Source organism: Macaca mulatta, chromosome 20 (genome assembly GCF_049350105.2).
Source record: "Macaca mulatta isolate MMU2019108-1 chromosome 20, T2T-MMU8v2.0, whole genome shotgun sequence".
NCBI lineage: Eukaryota > Metazoa > Chordata > Mammalia > Primates > Cercopithecidae > Macaca > Macaca mulatta.
In genome coordinates this window covers 71723084-71740985 of record NC_133425.1, presented here as the reverse complement: position 1 = coordinate 71740985, position 17902 = coordinate 71723084, and the positions used below count along the sequence as shown (strand labels likewise).

General features: G+C 33.2%; 1 protein-coding gene across 1 annotated transcript in view; it reads right to left on the bottom strand.

The window, feature by feature from the left end:
• The window catches only part of CNTNAP4 (contactin associated protein family member 4), a 279240-nt gene that overhangs the window by 137906 nt on the left and 123432 nt on the right, over positions 1 to 17902 (bottom strand). The window lies entirely within an intron of this gene.

Below are 17902 nucleotides of genomic sequence, written 5' to 3'. Positions count from 1 at the left end.
TACCAACAGAGTTGTCGCATGAGGCAAATACTGATAGAATGGCAAGTTAAAAACAGAGAAGTCCATTATTATAGTTGGAATAATTGATGTATCAAGGAAGCAGGAAAACACTAAGAATACAGAAGACCCAAACATCACTATTATTCAACTAGATTTAATTAACATTTTGAGGACATTTCACCCAACAACAGCAGACACACTCTTCTTAAGCTCACATGGAACATTCACCATGCATTCTGAGTCATAAGACATACTCTTGCAAATTTATAAAAATAGAAATCATACAATGTATGCTCTCAGGCCATAAAGGAATTAAACTATAAATCAATAACAGAAAAATAACTAGAAAGTTCCTGAACATCTGAAAAAAATTCAAGTTAAAAACAGAAGTTTCATGTGAAATCATCTAGAATTTTTAAATCTATATGAAAATGAAAATATAACATCAAAATATGCAGCATAGAGCAAAAGCAGGGTTTGAGGAAAAATTGTAGCATTAAATGCACATATTAGAAAACAAAGATCTAAATAAATAACCCAAGTTTCCATCTTAGGTTATTAGAGAATTTAGAATTGAAGTCTAAAAAATGCAGAAGGAAAGAAATTTTAAAAATCAGAGCAAAAATTAATAAAATTTAAAACAGGAAAATATTCGAGAAAATCAACAAACCAAAAGGTGGCTCTTTCAAAAGTTTGCTAGCATTGATAAACCTCTAGTTTGCTATCTATGGGGTAAAAAAGGGAAAGAAAAGACCCAAATTATCAATATCACAAATGAAAACCAAGTCACCAATATTGAGCCCATGGATATCAAAAGAAGAAAGGCAGAATATAAATGAGTTAAGGATAGAAGTTAAGACATTAGGGGGAAAAATACAGCAAATTAAAGCCACAAATGAAGAAGAATTTTTAAAAATGAATAACTGACAAAAATAAGGCAGAGTTCAAAAAAACAGTATATCTATACAATGGGAAATTACTCAGTAATAAAAGACATAAACTGATGATGTACTCAAGACCACAAAACAATTTAAAAAATATTTTGCAGAATGAAAAAAATGCCAGAAATAAAAGTGAACACTGGGTGATTTCATTTATATAAAATTCTACAATAGTAAAAACACTCTATAGTGACAGAAAGCTGATTATTTCCAGGGTCAAGGTGTGATGAGGGTTGACTGCTCCTTGCATCAGTAATGCAAGGAGCGTGAAGGAACTTTGTTGGCTGATGGATACATTCTGATTCCTCTTTCTGGGGTTAATTAAACAGGCGTTTACATTTATCAGAACCCATCCATTTCTGCACTTTATTTGGGTGTATTTTATGGCAACTAAGTACTTTCTCAATAAAATTGATTTTAAAGGTAATAAATAGTATTATACTATAAAACATGTACTAACTCAATGTATTATTAGACTTTGAATTCTAATTCAAATAATAAATTTTAAAAAGATATTTTTACACTACAAGCAAAAGTCCAATAGTCCATGATTATTTTATATTACAGAACTTATAAATTGTGTCAGATATGTTCATTTTATTTAAGTTCTATTTAAAAACAAACTCCTTATTGATTATAAATATATTTTGTAGAATCTTTGAAGAAAGTTATGCAATATTAGATATGTTTTAAAATAATTTAAGCAGGGAAGTAGCAAGAAGATGTACAAATGAGGAAACAGTGGTCATATGTATCAAATAGCATTACCGTATAATTCTGTATTTCATCTGTGTGTGCTTAGAAAACACACTTCATAAATACATTTGTGTTATAAATCTGAAAGAATATACACAAAATTTGGGGGAATTGTTTTTATCCTGAATCTTGGAATTTCAGACTATTATAATTATTTTCCATTTTGATGTCTGTATATTCTTCTTTCTACAAGAAGTATTATTCCTCACAATTAAAATACATATTAATAATTACCAAAATTGGCGGAAGAAAACATAAGTTGGTTTTTGAAAAGAACGTTTAAGTTAACAAAACCCTAGTTAGGGCTGATCCAGGAAAGAAAAAAATAGGAGACATGAGTAAACAATATCAGTAATGCAAAAGAGCATCTTATGATTTTCCAAACCAATCGCCACTTACCAAAACAGATGAGAACAGGAAAATCTGAACTGCCTACGTCTGTCAGATTAAATGCATAATTGTAAACATATTCACACAGAAAACTGCAGTCCTCAATGTCTTTCCTAGTGAATTCTTCTAAACATTTAAGGACGAAAATCACACCAATATTAAAGAAATACCTTCAAAGAGCAGAAAAACAGAGAACGCTTCTCAGCTTGTTTTGTGAGGCCAGCATAACCTTAATATTAAAATCTGACAAATAACTTGCAAGAAGGAAAATAAAAGTCAATCTTACTCATGAATGCATATCCAAAACTCCTTAAAAATAGTTTAAAAATGATTCTATAATATAAAACTATAGAAAAAATAATAAATCATGTCTCAATCGAGTTAATTCCAGGAACGGAAGAATTGCTAAATATTTAAAAGTCATTCAATGTAATTTATCCCATTAAATAACATATGGTTTTCTCAACAAATACAGAAAAAGCATTTAATAAAATTTAATAGCCACAGATAATGAAAATTCTTAGCCCAGTAGGCAATTTCTAACTCTGCAAACAGTATCTATAAAAATCATACAGCAAGTATCACACATTATAGGAAATGCTGAGAGCTGCTTTGAGTTTGAGAATGTGACAAGTATGTTCTGTATAGACCCTTTCACTGAACATGTAATGAACTTCTAGTTAGTGTAATAAAGCAAGAAAAATATTTAACAGGTAGTAGGATTGGAAAGGAAGAAATAAAACTGCCTTTATTTATAGGTGTATGATTGCATATGTAGGAAATTTGAAAAATCTATAGTTAGTTTAGCAAGTCTGTTAGATAAAAGTCTATATATAAAAATGAATTAAGCATTTATACAAAAACAACAGAAAGTAAAATTTTTGAAAGACATTTACATTAGCATCAACTATGATTTAACTGTAAAAAATCTAATAAAATATATGTAATGCCTTTACATTAAAAATCATAAAATATTATTGAGAAAAAATTTAAAAGGCTTACAGTAGAAAACACAATTTTGAAAAGATGTCAATACTCCTAAATTAATATACAGATTCCATCAAATTCAAGCCAATGTTTGTGTGTGTGCACAAATTACAAGATAGTTACAAATTTTATGTAGAAATGTAACAAAATGGAAATCACCAAAATACTCCTGAAGAAAAAGTCAGAGGGTTTTGTTTTGTTTTTTTAAAACTGAATATTAAGTCTTATAATGATATAAAAAAATAAGAGAATGTCATATTGGCAGGTGCCTCAAATAGATCATTGCAACAGAACAGAGAATTCAGAAACAAGATTCAGCACATATGGAGAATGGACTATTAACAAGGTTTGCCATGCAGAGCAGTGGGGAGAAAAATAATTATTTTACATACATGGTGCTGTATAATTTGGATATCCACATTGGAAAACAATTTAAAAAGAAAAACCTAAAAATCAAAAGAGTTGAGCTCATGGACACGGAGAGCAGACGGATGGTTACTAGAGGCTGAGAAGTGGAGTGGGGGGCTTGGCGGGAGGTGGGGATGGTTAACGGGTACAAACAAATAGAAAGAATGACTAAGACCTGCTATTTGATAGCACAACAGGGTGACTATAGTCAATAATAACTGTACATTTTAAAATAACAAAAAATATAATTGGATTGCTTGTAACTCTAAGGATAAATGCTTGAGGGAACGGATACCCCATTCCCCATGATGTGCTTATTTCACACTGCATGCCTGTATCAAAACATTTCATGTACCCATAAAAAAAATTAAAAGAAAGAAATTTTTAAAGAAGGACTGATCACTACCTCAAACCATACGCAGAAGTGGATTCCAGGAAGACTGTAGATATAAATGTGAAAGGCAAAACAGTAATGTCATAAGAAGATAACATAGCTGAATATTTTCATCATTTTAAACAGTTCAACAATTTTCTTAACCATGAAATGAAACCGATGTCAGAATACATTAAGAACTTTGTTCATTTAAAAATGCTGTAATAGAAAGAAACCGCAGAATGGTAGAACCTATATTTCAGTATATTAGTATCCAGAATACACAGCGAACTACAAAGCAATGAGGAAAAAAAAAGAAAAAAAATATTTAAATGCCTAACAAATCTATGAAATAGCTGCTAATCTTATTAGACACTGGACAATGCCACTTAGAAGCAAAGCTTGAGAGTTAGGCACACCAACTAGAATGGCTAAAAATGAGGGAAACAATAAAAATCTAAAACAAAAGAAAATTAATACCAAGTGCTTTCAAGAATGTGGAACAAATGGAATTTTAATACACTGCTGTTGAGAATATAAATTGGTATGATTTCCATTAAAATTATTTTTCATTTTCTACTAAAATTAAATATATAGATTTCTATGAGTTGGCAATTCCACTCTGAAGAATGATGTACCCAACGCAAAATCAATCAGTTTTCCAGCTAGCAAAAGACATGTTTGTACGTGAATATTTTTGAAGCATTATTCATAATTGCCCCAAAGTATAATTCACATGTCCAATTATAGAATGAATTTTAAAATACTGGTATATCTTTAAATTATATTTTTTAATTGTATTGTTTAATTATACTTTTATTTATTTTCATTACTGTAGGACATTTCATTATATGAAAATAAATCAGTTATACCTATGTAAACACAACATGGGTTCTTTTCATAAGCATAATGTTAACCCAAGGAGCCAGACATTTAAAAGTTCATACAGTATGATTCCTTCTGTATATAATTCAAAATAGGCAAAACTAATCTATGGCAATAGAATTCATGATCATGATTATTTGGTGGGAAGAAGGAGGTAGTAGTCAACAGTAAGGGCATGAAAGTTACAATAATATGCTTGGCCTACGTAATATTTATATAGCATTTTCACTTTTTGATAGTCCAATCAGTCGTATATACATTTATGCTTTTTGTCTTTTTCTGGATGTGTATGGTCTTTCATCATAAAAAGTTACATGAAAATAAGCATGCTGACTATGAAAAAAATAGATTCTTGACACTTTAAAAAATAGTTCAGTGAAGACAATCAAGATTTAAATTTTGCATGTATTTATACAAAAGCAAAAAGATTTTTGAAGAATACCTCATTAAAATTCTATTTTTCACTTTTGTGCTTTTTTATAGATCATTAAGAACACTATGAGAAATACCTTTCAGCTTCAGATTTTAGATATCACATAATTTATCATGCATTATACCATAAAGAGCTCGATTAGCATCTCTCATTTTACCATTAATATTACTAAGAATAATGGCATTCTTATGACTATTACCATCCAAATCACTATTGTTCAGTGCTGAAAGAAAACTACTGAATTCCCCATTAGAAACATTATAAAATTTAAAGTAAATTATTCCTCATTTACCTGTATATCTATTAATGTATTTATATAGCCATTCTAATGATTAGCCTTCAGACTGCTTCAAAACGTCATTTATTAAATAAATTGCTGATTGTTTTCCCAAATGGAAACTTAAATATGTCCCTTAGAAAGAGACTCTAAATCAACCAACATTTCTAAGCAGATTAAAATAAATATCCTGTTTATTATACTTAATTTGAAAAATGGGAATGTTTAAAAAATTTGGATAGAGTTCAATTAGCCCTTACTATTTCTTAAGAGTTCAGAGTTGATGACCCTCATTACAGCCTCTGAAGCCATATATTATTTAATGTATATTAATAATGCTATTAGTGTATGTATGAATGTACATTAATGTATACTTCATATTGTAATGTATACTGTGATGTACATTAAACACTATATACCTTATTTAGCTGAGGACCACTGTATCTTTATGTAGATCTTAACCTACAATTTCATAGAAGCTAGACACTGGGAGAAACTGGATAACCTCTGAGACATGCCTAATTGTAATATTAAGATTTAGAGAATACAAAAATTAATGATCTCTATAGTATTATTTTTTAAGTTGGCACCAACTTTAAATTTTACCAAATGTTTTTAGGACACACAGAGAAATATATGATGCTGTGTTATTTTGGGTTGTTTGACCTTCGGATTCTGTACAATTTAGTCACACAATTAAAGTTTCATTACATAGAAAGTCAAAGGAGAGAGTACTTTATTTAGTAATAATGTAATCAGGGCTTAACTGATTCTTCACAAAGACAAACTCATCTGTCATTTGGGAGCAGAGGGTGAATAAATACTTGCAGCGAGCACTGTTTTAGAATGGTGCAAATTGTTTATTTCAATCAATAATAACACCTGCCCACTTGCATTACCTTTTGAAACACTGCCAGCTGTAACAAAACTACAAAACAAACCAGTAAATGGCTCACGTACCCATGGGTATCTTGATATAGATAAATGGAACAAGAACAGAGAAAGCTTGAAGGCTTTAATACATGTTCTCCATTTTTAATGCTAGGATGTCTGAAATTTTGGAAATATTTCTTCTACTCAACACAGATGACAAAATCTATTTCATGTTCAAAAAAATATCTTCTTAACCTTTGTAGACAACTTTTTTTTCAAGCATCAACAATCATTATTCCAGCAACAAGTGAAATATTAATGCTGCCTTCAAGCCCTTTCCATAAAGAGAAATTAAGTATGCTCATCCAAACCTTTGTACTGGAGACCTTAGTATGACCTGGAAAAAAAAAAAAAAAAACAACCAAATAAACAAGACAATCTTGGCTCTTAAAAGATGGGGATCCATCACTTAACAGCTGGAAAATCTTGAATCAGATTCCTAAACCTCAGTTTCTTTATCTATAAATTGGAGATAAGAATACTTACTTCCAAAGTCTGATATCCAAATTAAGTAAGATGAAGAGATTAACATCTGCCTACTTCATAACAAGCCTCAATAGCATGCAGTTGTGATTGTTGTGTTGTATAGTGATTAAGTCTTCACAGATGGCACAGTGTTACCGACAGTTTATTAGTCTGACTCTGAATCTCATTACTTGAGTTTAACATCCAAGTCACCCCGCTGGAGAATAAAAGGAGAAATAGCAACGCCTCTATATATACTTTGATCAAAGTGACAATTCCATTTGGGAAATAAAGCCAAATAATTATTTAAATGTAGTAGACAATATTTTTAACCTCAAGACAAAAGATACCAATAAAATACTTCCTAGGAAAGTCACTTTAACAAAAATAGTTTTAATTTCTTTAATGCAGAGTTTTATTTCCTTTTTAACTAGCTTGCCTCTGCATATAATTTTTGGAAATTATACTTCAGCCAGTGTAATTATAGCACCATGTAGCAACCAGAAGTTCCTAAATATCCATATTGTTTCTGTTTCAATGCAATTTAGATTGGTTGATTAACATTTTCAAATTATTTTAAAGGTGCATACATAACTTTTATAGATATTTGTATGCATCCTCTCAAGTCAGTTTATAAAACATATTGCATGTGATTTTAATGATGCTGTATAAGTACTTTAAACTCTTCTTATTTTAAGAAACTACATTATTCATAATATATAGAATAACCATAAGTGTTTCTGTAAGGAACCAGATAAAATGCCTGGCTGCTCTCTAAAGATTAAAAAAAATTAAAATAAATGTATCTGAGGGGAATTCTTTAGTATTCCAATGACACAGTATTGGGGCTTATTTTACATTTAAATGATATTTATCTTAATGCCACAGGTAGTGTAACGTCTATTGTGCCATACATTCAAATTTTCCTTTGAATTCTTCCAGAACAGTCACAAAATCTTAGGCCACAAAATGTATAGTAACGAAGAAAAGAAAAACAGACATAATGACTCATTCTGGCTTTGTTCCTGTAGGTTTGAAAACCATGGCTCTGTAAGAATAGCAATAAGCATCCTCTCTGAATATATGTACCTTCAGCAATTCCTCAAGGACTCAAATCTTGATTGAGTGGCAGATAGTGGATGAGGTAAAACTACACAGAGAACATGTTCAGAGAACACACTCTGAAATCAACCGTCCTTACTATGAAATTCTCTTTTGTATGATATTGAGGTCTTTGGAAAGTTGACGTCTTAAAAAAAATAGTAATAATAAAATGCAGTTTTCCAGTTAACTACTGAAAATGTGAAAAACAACTGAGTACTTGATGGTGCAAATCAATTACTGTTCATTTCTTTAGGTTCTATTTTAAGAAAAGCTCTTACCTTTCGGGAATTTGCACACAAATATTTAAGGATATAAAGCTAGGAGGTTTGAAATTTCCTTCAAAATAATACGGAGCATGGGCAACATATGAAAGAGTTGCACAGGGGAGAAATGGCCACGGGGTTGATGGTTGGGGCCTCGGAATGCGTACAAGAGGGTTTGTTTTGCTACTCTGTTTACTTGTGTGTATCTAGTCAATGTGGGTGGTGGTTGTTAATTGTTAAGTAATAGATTAACAATTGTTCATTGTTAACTAATAGATTAACAACTGTTAATTGTTAATTAATAGCTTAATTAAATTAGTTATATGTAAGAAGCTTAGTAATTTACAAGCTAATATATTCCTTTATAACATTTCTTTACTTATCATAAGTACAGACACCTCAGAGGTACTGTGGATTCGGTTCCAGACTACCAAAATAAAGTGAAGATTTTGCAATACATTTCATCACATCAAGTTTTTTGTTTCCTAGTGCATATAAATAGTATCTTTATATTTTGGTAAGTGTAGAATAGCTATATGCCTTAAAAATGTATATGCCTTAATTTTAAAATACATGATTGCTAAAAAAAATACTAATAATAATCTGAGTCTTCAGTAAATTATCAACTTTTTCCTGGTGGAAGTTCTTGCCTCGATATTGATGGCTGCTGACTGATCAGGGTGGTGGTTGCCGAAGGTTGGGGTGACTGTGGGATGAATTTTTAAAAATAAGATAACAATGAAGTTTGCCGCATTGACTGACTCTTCCTTTCATGAAAGATTTCTCTGTAGCATGTGATGCCATTTGATATTTCACCCACAGCCAAACTTGAAAATTGAAGTCAATCCTCTCAAACCCTGTCACTGCTTTATCAACTAAGTTTATATAATATTCTAAATTATTTGTTGTCATTTCAACTATGTTCATAGCATCTTCACCAGGAACAGATTCCATCTCAAGAAACCACTTTCTTCTCTCACTCATAAGAAGGAACTCCTCATCCATTAATGTTTTATTATAAGATTGTAGCAATTCAGTCACATCTTCAGGCTCCAATTCTAATGCTAGTTCTCTTGCTATTTTTACCACATCTGCGGTTCCTTCCTCCACTGAAGTCTTGAACCCCTCAAAGTCATCCCTAAGGGTTGGAATAAACTTCTTCCAAATGCCCATTAATGCTGATATTTTTACCTTCTCCCATGAGTTACAAATGTTCTTAATAGCATCTAGGATGGTGACTCCTTTCAAGAAGGTTTTAAATTTACTTTGCCCAGATTCACTGGAGGAATCAGTATCAACAGGAGCTACAGCCTTACAAAATGTATTTCTTTAAAAATAAGGGCTAGACACAATGGCTCTTGCCTGTAATCCCAGCACTTTGGGAGGCCAAGGCGGGCAGACTATTTCAGCCCAGTAGGCTTCAATAGTGGATTTCAAATATTCAGTAAACCATGCTGCAAAGAGATGTGCTGTCATCTGCCTGTGCTTTACAGAAAAGAATTTAGCATAATTCTTACGTGTCCTAGCATTTTCAGAATGGCAAACGAGCACTGTCTTCAACTTAAAGTCACCAGCTGCATTAGTCTCTGACAAGAGTCATCCTGTCCTTTGAAGTCAGGCATTGACTTCCCCTCTAGCTATGAAAGTTCTAGATCACATCTTCTTCCGATAGAAGGCTGTTTCATCTATGCTGAAAATCTCTTTAGTGCAGCCACCTTCACCTATGATCTTAGCTACATCTTCTGGATAACTTACTGCAGCTTCTTCCTAAGGATTTGCTGCTTCACCTTGTACTTCTATGTTATGGAGATAGCTTCTTTCCTCAAACCTCATGGACCAAGCTCTGCTAGCTTCCAGCTTTCTGCTACAGCTTCCTTACCTTTCTCAGTCTTCGCAGAATTGAAGAGAGCTTAGGGCCTTGATCAGGCTTTGGCTTAAGGGAATGTAATGGCTGATTTGATCTTCTATCCAGACCACTAAAACTGTCTTCATATCAGCAATAGGGTTATTTCACTTTCTTATCATTCATGTGTTCACTGAAGTAGCACTTTTTATTCTCTTCACAAACTTTTTCTTTGCATTCACAACTTGGCTAAATGTTTGCTACAAGAAGCCTAGCTTTCTGCTTATCTTGGTGGACAATGTCTTCCTAAGCTTAGTCATTTCTAGTTTTTGACTTAAAATGAAAGACACATGACTCTTCCTTTCACTAGAATAGTTAGAGGCTATTGTAAAGTTATTAATTGGTCTAATTTCAACATTGTTGTCTCTCAGGAAATAGGGAGGTCCAAGGAGAGAGAGAGAGACAAGGGGGAATAGCCAGTTGGTGGAGCAGTCAGACAACACACATTTATCCATTAAGTTTGCTGCTGAATATGAACATGGTTTGTAGCGTGATATTACAATAGTAACGTCAAACATCACTGATCACAGATCACCATAACATATAATAATAATTTAAAAGCTCAAAATAGTGCAAGAATTACCAAAATGTGACACAGAGACACAAAGTGAGCACATGCCTTTGTAAAACAGCACTAACAGTAGCTAGGACTACAGGTATGAGCCACCACACCCAGCCAATTTTTGTGTGTGTGTGTGTGTGTGTGTATTTTTTTGTAGAGACAGAGTTTCACCATGTTGCTCAGGATGGTCTCAAACTCCTGAGCTCAAGCGATCTGCCTGCTTCTGCCTCCCAAAGTGGTGGATTATAGGCGTGAGCCACTGCACCCAGCCCAACTTAATGGCTCCTAATGCAACACAAAAACATATTTCATTTAGTAGTTGAGATTGACTATGTTTCATAAAATTATCAGTTCCTGTAAGTCATATTCTTTGGCTATGTAAAAAAAAATTGGAGACAATTTATATGCTATGCATATGTTTACAAAATACAGTTGACCCCTGAACCTCATGGTTTTGAACTCTGAGGGTCCACTTATATGCAGGTTTTCTTCTGCCTCTGCCACCTGTGAACAGCAAGACCAATCCCTCCTCTCCCTCCTCCTCCTCAGCCTACTCAATATGAAGACAATAAGGATGAAGATTCTATGATGATTCACTTCCAGTTAATGAAGAGTAGATATTTTTTCTCTTCCTTATAATTTTCTTGCAATTTTGTTTTCTCTAGCTTACTTTGTTGTAAGAATACAGTATATAACTCATATAATATACAAAATGCACATTAATAGACTGTTTATGTTATCAGTAAGGCTTCCAGTCAATAGTAAGCTGTTAGCAGTTACCTTTTTGCGGTGTCAAAGGTTATACATGAATTTTCCATTGCATGGGTTTCCCCTCCTCCCTGTGTTATTCAAGAGTCAACCAAAATTTATTTAGAAATTGATGATTTGGAAAGTTGCAATTCCCTGTTTTATTTTACTTAGCAATTATAGCATCAGATCTAAATAGCTACAGGGAAAGAACAATTACAACACTTGCATGGTTTTAAGATGGTCTCTAGAATAATGTAACCTAATGTTATGTTTCATAGCAAGGGTTCAATGTTTATAGTGTCATACTGAAAACAAGTCTATCAATAAGAAACTCTTTAAAAATTACATTACAGCAATCTTAATTCTGTGTCATTTTCTATTGTGAGTTCAAGAAATTAAATGACTGTCCTCATTTGAAATACATGCATTTATCATACATTTGTCATAGGTTCTTTTTTGAATTTATCTATTTTAAGTTTACAACAAATAATTGTGCCTATTTGTGGCACAATTTATCATACATTTGTCATAGGTTCTTTTTTGAATTTATCTATTTTAAGTTTACAACAAATAATTGTGTCTATTTGTGGGGTACAATGTGATGTTTTGATTTTTGCATACATTGTAGAAAGAGTTAATCAAGCTAATGAATACATCTATCACCTAATTAGTTACCATTTTTGCTATGAAAATATTAAAAATATTATTTTAGCAATTTTAAAATATACAGTACATTATTATTAACTGTGGTCACTATTAAATTCATTAGCAGAAAGTCATTATCATAAATTGTGGAGATCTCAAAATATGACTATTTAGATAAAGTAATTCACAATTTTTGTATTAAATCTTTACTTTCTATGTCTATTAATTTTATAAGCAATTTCACATATTATTCATCACATGCTCACAAAGTTGTTTACAGAATCTTATATAAAGACTCTATATGTATTAAGAAACTTAAAAGCAATTTATCAAGTTTTCAAAACACTCACATATGCTGAGAGATTCTAATTCAGACCCTTGGTGAGCCCTACTTTAAGTTGTTTAACTTAAGAACTAGAATGATGTTGTATTAAGAAAGTTCAGAGGAGAAAGAAGTCCCAGTATTGGCTCCTTTGTGTGTGTGTGTGTGTGTGTGTGTGTGTGTGTGTGTGTGTGTGTGTGTGCGCGCGTGCGCGCGACAGCATTGCTTTATTGTTCTCTTTAAGAGGTCACCAAACTAGAGTAAACTGGGATTTATTATTTATATTTATCTTCAGGGAAGTATATATTCTGAAGCTACTCTTGGTGATCCCAATATGCTTTTTGTTATTGTTACATCTTTTGTTTTATTTTTTAATTTTTTAGATTTTAGTTTTTTTCTTTGTGCATTTACATTTACCTTTTTAATTTCATGTCAAATTATTATACAAAATTTACTTTGCTGAATTTTTTTTAACTTTTAAGTTCAAGGGTGCATGTGTAGGTTTGTTATATAAACTCACGTTGTACAGATTATTTTGTCACCTACATATTAAGCCTGGTACCCAGTAGTTAATTTTTCTACTCCTCTCCGTCCTCCCACCCTCCACTCTCAGGTAAGCCCCAGTGTCTGTTGTTCCCCTCCTTGTGTTTATGAGTCATCATTTAGCTCCCACTTTTAAGTAAGAACATATGATATTTGGTTTTCTGTTCCTGCATTAGTTTGCTAATGATAATGGCCTCCAGCTACATCCATGTTCCCAAAAAAAAAGACATGATCTCATTCTTTTCTTATGGCTACATAGTATTCTGTGATGTATATGTACCATATTTTCTTTATCCAGTCTGTCATTGATGGGCATGTATGTTGATTCCTTGTCTCTGCTATTGTGACTAGGGCTGCAATAAACAATTTGCATGCATGTGTTTTTGTGGTAGAATGAACATAACCTCTGTGTACACAAACTAGTAAACCTGAGATGGCTAAATTCCTGGACATATACAGCCTCACAAGACTAAACCAGGAAGAAATTGATTCCCTGAACAGACCAATAATGAGCTCCAAAATTGAATCAGTAATAAATAGCCTACCAACCAAAAAGGCCCACATGGATTCATAGCTGAATTCTACCAGATGTACAAAGAAGAGCTGGTACCATTCCTACTGAAATTATTCCAAAAAACTGAGGAAGAAGGACTTCTCCTCATCCCATTCTATGATGTCAACATCATCCTGATACCACAACCTGGCAGAGATACAACAAAAATAGAAAACTTTAGGACAGTATTTTTCATGAACGTTGATGCAAAAATCCTCAACAAAATACTTGCAAGCTGAATCCAGAAGCACTTCAAAAAGTGAATCCATTACAATCAAGTAGGCTTCATCTCTGGGATGCAAGGTTGGTTCAACATATGCAAATCAATAAATGTGATTCATCGCATAAACAGAACTAAAGACAAAAATCACATGATTATCTCAGTAGATGCGGAAAAGGCTTTTAATAAAATTCAACATCCTTTCATGTTAAAAAAATCCTCAATAAACTAGGTATTGAAGGAACATACTTCAAAATAAGAGCCCTCTATGACAAATATACAGACAACATTACAGTGAATGGGCCAAAGCTGGAAGCATTCCCCTTGAAAACCAGCACAAGACAAGAATGCCCTCTCTCACCACTCCTGTTCAACATAATATCAGAAGTTTGCCAGAGCAGTCAGGTAAGAGAAGGAAATAAAAGGCATCCAAATAGGAAGAGAGAAAGTCAAACTATCCCTGTTTGCAGATGACATGATTCTGTATCTAGAAACTCCCATCATCTCAGCCCAAAAGCTCCTTCAGCTGGTAAACAACTTCAGCAAAGTCTTACGATACAAAATCAATGTCCAAAAATCACCATCATTCCTATACACCAATAACAGCCAAGAACCAAGTCAAGAGCCAAATCAGAAATGCAATCCCATTTGCAATTACCTCAAAAAGAATAAAATACCTAGGAATACAGCTAACCAGGGAAGCAAAAGATCTCTACAACGAGAATAACAAAACACTGCTCAAAGAAATCAGAAATGACATGCACAAATGGAAAAACATTCCATGCTCATAGATAGGAAGACTCAATATCATTAAAATGGCCATACTGCCCAAAGCAATGTACAGATTCAATACTGTTGTTATCAAACTACCAATGACATTCTTCACAGAAGTAGAAAAAACTATTTTAAGATTCATATGGAACCAAAAAAGAGCCCAAATAGCCAAGGCAATCCTAATCCAAAGGAACAAAGCTGGAGACATCATGTTACCCAACTTCAAACTTTACTACAGTGCTACAGTAACCAAAACAGCAGGGTACTGGTACAAAACAGACACATAGACCAGCGGAACAGAATAGAATACCCAGAAATAAGACTGCATACCTACAACCACCTGATCTTTGACAAAGCTTACAAAAACAAGCAATGTGGAAAGGACTCCTTATTCAATAAATGTTGCTGAGATAGCTGGCTAGCCATAAGTAGAAAACTGAAACTGGACCCCTTCCTTACATCATACACAAAGTTAACTTAATGTGCATTAAATATTTAAATGTAAAATCCAAAACTATAAAAGCCCTTGAAGACAATCTAGGTAACACCATCCTGGACATAGGAATGGGCAAAGATTTCATGGCAAAGACACTGAAAGCAATCACGACAAAATCAAATATTGACAAATGGGATCTAGTTAAACTTAAGGGCTTTTGCACAGCAAAAGAAATCATCAATAGAATAAACAGACAACTTACAGAATGGAAGAAAATATGTGCAAACTATGGATCAGACAGAAGTCTAATATCCAGCATCTGTACGGAATTTAAATTTACAAGAATTTTTATTTTTAATTGACAAGTAATTGTATATATTTATGGAATGCAATGGATTATATATTTCAAATTTGCTAAATGAGTGGATTTTAAATGTTCTTACCACAAAAAATATATATGTGAGGTGATGGATATGTTTGATCATTCCACAATGTATATAAAGTATCAAAACATCACATTGCACCCCAGTATTGGCTCTTGCAAAGGTCAGATCTAAAGGCAAATTCTTAAACACCTAGCCTTGATTGGTACCTTCATCTGTGACACAACAGTAATACCCAGATGGTCCAGATCACAAGGCTGCTTCAAAGTGTTTGCTCTCTATGGAGCTGTACAAATATAAGCTTTATTAAGCACATTAGTATACACTAAGGTATGTTAACATGTCTAAACCCATTTGATTAAAATAATTTGTATTAATAATTAATCTTTTACATTTTTATAGATACTGAATTACTTTCTAGTCCAGAGCACTAAAATGTAATTACCCCGGCAACGTGTACTTGATGGAATATTATGAAGCAATTAAAATGACTTATGCAGACTATTGAAAAATCAGGATGCTCTCTTCATTAGTTAAGTGTGATACATGACTAATATGATCAGCATACTTATAAATTATTCAAAGTTAAGCACAACAAAAGATGCATCAAAGTTTTAATATAGTAGTGCTTTTGTTAATTGATAAGATTATAGATTTCTAACTTCTATTATCAGTTTTTAATGACATAATACATATACACAAAAAACCGTAAACGAAAAAGGAAAGGCAAAAGATACTCTTTTTTAATCTACTATTAGTCTCTTTCCTTTACCAAAATTCCCTTGACCTGGACATCATCAACTATGCAGGTATTCTTGATCTCTCCCTGTGGGTTCCAAAAATCTCATAAGAATATCCCCAAAGTGAATTCTGATAATTGACAATTTTCTTATAATTCAGTTCCCTAAGTACTTTAGAAAAATTTGCCTTTTGAGAAATATATTTTTAATCAAATCCTAGAATAAAAACAAATAAATAACTATTTTAGTAGCTTATTGCTTTGCAAAGCTCATGTGAATTACTTTTCACACATCATCTCATTTCATGGCTTTTCTATCAGAGGTACTTAATTTTTCCTCATTTTACTGGTAAGAAAACTGAAACTCAGAAAGGAGAAGTGAATTATCCAAGACTACAGAGTTAACAAAGTATTATTCATCTATTTTCATGCTGCTAATAGAGACATACCAGAGAATGGGTAATTTATAAAGGAAAGCCGTTTAATGGACTCACAGTTCCACATGGTTGGGGAGGCCTCACAATCATGGCAGAAGGCAAAGGAGAAGCAAGGGCACATCTTACATGGCAGCAGGCAAGAGAGCTTGTGCAGGGGAACTCCCATTTATAAAACTATCACATCTGGTGAGACTTATTCACTACCACAAGAACAGTATGGGGGAAATCGCCCCATGATTCAATTATCTCCACCTGGCCCCGCCCTTGACGCAGGGGGATTATTACAATTCAAGGTGAGATCTGGGTCAGGACACAGCCAAACCATATCACAAGGTGAGATAAATATATAAGTATATATATGTATAAATATATGTGTGTATGTATATATACAAGTATATATATGTGTATATATACAAGTATACATGCACCCAATATTATTCAAAAAGATAAAAAATATATCACTTTGTGCTTAAAAAGCTGGCAAAATCATAAAGTTGGATAGTATCATGTGTTGGCATGAATGTGGGGATATAGGAACTCACGTGTTGCCAGTGGGAGTGTACACTGTTATAACTCTTTGACAGCACCCCTTGTGTTATGTAGTACAGTTTTTGGTATTTGTATACCCTACTACTTAGTGAATATGTCTCCAGTTACATATCTCAAAGTAGTTCTGACGCAGGTGTATAAGGGACGTGCACACAGTTGCTCTTTGCAGTGCAGTGGCTGAGAATTGAAAGCAACCTGAGTTTTGATGGCTGGAAAAGTGGGTAGGAAAGACAAGGTAGGTGCAGAGAATGCAGTATCATGCAACACTTAACAAGCCTTTGGATGATTCTGATGTATTGTGATGGTTAATGTTGACTGTCAACTTGATTGGATTGAAGGATGCAAAGTATTGTCTCTGGGTTTGTCTGAGAGGGAGTTGCCAAAGGAGATTAACATTTGAGTCAGTGGACTGGGAAAGATGGAACCACCCTCAATCAGGGTGGGCACCATCAATAAAAGCAGGCAGAAGAACATGGAAAGACTAGACTGGTTTAGACTCTGGACTATCTCTTTCTCCCATGCTGGGTGTTCCTGCCCTCAAACACTGGACCCCAAGTTCTTCAGTTTGGGACGTGGACTGGCTTCCTTGCTCCTCTGCTTGCAGACCTCACCTTGTGATTGTGTGAATCAATAGTTCTTAATAAAATCCAGATATATATATATATATATAGCCTAAGATATATATAGATACAGATATATAGATATATATCCTAAGAGATATATATATCCTATTAGTTCTGTCCCTCTATAGAACCCTAATATATGTAAGCTAAACACGAAGAACCTTGGCAGTACACGAACTCTAAGGTTTCCTTTAGCATGAAATCTCCCTCCTTCACTCTATACACACACACACAATGCTTATAATGTT